A 3266-nucleotide genomic window follows, 5' to 3' on the forward strand; every position below is an offset into this window, starting at 1 on the left:
TCCCACTTTAACTTACGAATGTGTTACTTATATATTACAATAAATTTATATTCTGTCAATTTGGCAACTGATGACACTCGCATCCGACCACAAACTTAAATAAAATCTGCCTGCAATACAGTAACATACCCAAAAATTCTTTAAATACCATGATGAAACGACAAAACCAATTACCAAATCGGGGAAAAAATTATCATAGGTATTTTTCTCGGACAGGCAATGTTCTAGTTCTATAATATTAAGAAATAATCGAAACATTTTGAAGGTTATTTTCTGTCACTGTGTGAGTCCCGGCCCGCCTTCATATTTCCAGTGGTTAATACTCTCCCCAGTCTTAATGTATTTTGCAGAACGTCGGATTAAACTGATAGATGTTATCAGCAGAATCATTTGAGTAAACACAGCCTTTTCGCGGAGCCTCTATGCTGTTAGAATAGTGTATGCTTTTGGAATTTCAGGCTGTTAGATGTTATGATAGTTAGCGAGGGGCTTAGCTGTTGGTGTGAACACATCCATTTGCCCTAAGTAAGGATGATGTCATTTTACTTAAATTCCCTGACAAGTATACTTCAACGTGTGTGTGTGTGTTTACATATATATAAATATATATATATATATATATATATATATATATATATATATATATATATATATATATATATGTATGAATATATTATATATATATATATATATATATATATATATATATATATATATATATATATATATATATACATATACATATACATACATACACACACACAAATGCACACAAAAATATACACATGCATACATAATGACAGGCGGATAGATATAAATATATAAACTTATAATTATATATATACATATGTGTGTGTGTGCGTGTGCGCACGTGTGTGTGTGTGCAGTATACCCTTATACATACATGCATACATACATATATACCTAACGAAAAAACACGCTCCGGCGCGTGAAGTAAAAGAGCTACAAAGCTGATTACTGTTTCAAGAAAAAATCTCTCTCTATATATATATATATATATATATATATATATATATATATATATATATATATATAAACAAGAAATAAATTCCCGGCCACACATTACCAAGCATAAAACCTACAAAACAAAACCCAAATTCAGATATTTATGAGACACCCCCCCTCAAAAAAAAAAAAAAAAAAAAAATCCCACTCACTCGAAGACGAGGCGAAGGTTTCACAAAAGCACCAGCTGTCAGCACGAAAACTGTAATTCGCAGCGTAGAAATTATCAATAAGTCAAACACGAATCATAAAAAGAGATTGACAGTATGTACCTCCGCGCACGCAACGACGGCCCGGCAGGTCGTTCCCGATTCACACTCGCTCGCTGGCGGTTAAATTATCTAAATTTCGTGGTTATTCTTTTCTTTTGTTCTCTTTTCTCCCTCTCTTTCTCTTTCTCGTCTCCCGATTCTCTCGTCTCTTTCTTTCTCTCTCTTTCTCTTTCTCTCTCTCTCTCTCTCTCTCTCTCTCTCTCTCACTCTCTCTCTCTCTCTGTCTCTCTCTCTCTCTCTCTCTCTCTCTCTCTCTCTCTCTCTCTCTCTCTCTTTCTCTCTTTCTTTCTCTTTCTTTCTCCGTCTCTGTCACTTTCTCTTTCTCTGTCTCTCTCTCTCTCTCTTTCTCTTTCTCTTTCTCTTTCTCTTTCTCTTTCTCTTTCTCTCTCTCTCTCTCCTCTCTCTCTCTCACTCTCTCTCTCTCTCTATCTATCTATCTATCTATCTATCTATCTATCTATCTCTCTTTCTTTCTCAGTCTCTCTCTCTCTCTTTCTGTTTTTCTGTCTCTGTCTCTTTCTGTTTCTGTCTCTCTGTTATTATCATCTTTATTCTTTTCTTTTTCGCTTTTCTGTTTTCCCATTTTTTCCGATTTACAGTCACTCGCTGGCGGTTAAATTATCTAAATCTTGTGGCTATTCTTTTCTTCTGTTCTCGTTTGTCTTTCTTTTTTTCTTCTTTTTTTCCTATCATTATTATCTTTATTCTCTTTCGCATATGCATTCTGCCCTTTTTTCCGATTCTCATTCACACAGTGGCGGTTAAATGATCAAAATCATGTGGTTATTTTTTTTTTTTTCTTTCTCTTCTGTTTTCTACATTTCTTTTTATTCTTATTTTCCTATTATTAGTATCCTTAATTATTTACCCCCCGATTCTCACTCACTTTCTTTTTTTCTCCTATTACTGTTTTCCTTCCTCTCTCTCTCTCTTCCCCTTTCTTCTATCTTTTATTCTTGATCAATCTAAAATCCTGTGACGACGTTGCTTGTTTCTATGTCTCTTTTCTTCCTTTTTTCTTTTCTGTCTTTTTCCTTATCCGATTATTGCTATCTTTCTTCTCTTTCGTTCGTTCCTCCTATTCCCTTTCTCTTTTATGTTTACAGTTCATTTATTTTTCTACGCACCCACCCCCTGTTTCTCACGTCTCTTTCTCTTCTTTCTTTTCTCCGTCCCCGCCTCTCCTTCCTTTTACTGTTCTTCTCCATCTCTATTCCTATCTCTCTTTTTCTGTTTTCCCTTGTTGTTCCTAATCTTCTCTTTCTCTTTTCGTCTTTCTTTTCTTATAGTAGAGGAAGAGATAATAGATTGATAGATAGACAGAGAGAGAGAGAGAGACAAACAGATAAAAATGGAAAGATAGAGCAAGGATAATAGTGACAGTGAGAGAAAGAGAAATAGAGAGGGTTTAGAACGAAAAAAAAAGACAGAGACGATAAAGATTGGAAGAAAGGAAGGCACGCAAACAAGAAAACATACAAATAGGGGCAGAGAAAAAGATAAAGACGAAGAAAGAGACAGGTGGGAGTGGATAAGTAAGTCAGCCCATGAATAGGTCACGTGATACAAGACTCACAAATCGGATGATGGTTACGACATGAGGGTGCCACTGGCTCTTCCTCTAAAGGTGCCATCGACTCTTTCTCTGTAGGCGCCACTACTACTACTACTTCTGCTACTACTACAATTACTATTACTATTACTACTACTACTACTACTACTACCACTACTACTACTACTACCACTACCACTACTACTACTACTACTACTACTACTACCACTACCACTACTACTACTACTACCACTACTACTACCACTACCACCACTACCACTACTACTACTACTACCACTACCACTACTACTACTACTACTACTACTACTACCACTACCACTACCACTACCACTACCACTACCACTACTACTACTACTACTACCACTACCACTACTACTACTACTACTACTACCAAT

The sequence above is a fragment of the Penaeus vannamei genome, chromosome 26 (assembly GCF_042767895.1).
Source record: "Penaeus vannamei isolate JL-2024 chromosome 26, ASM4276789v1, whole genome shotgun sequence".
Taxonomy (NCBI): Eukaryota; Metazoa; Arthropoda; class Malacostraca; order Decapoda; family Penaeidae; genus Penaeus; species Penaeus vannamei.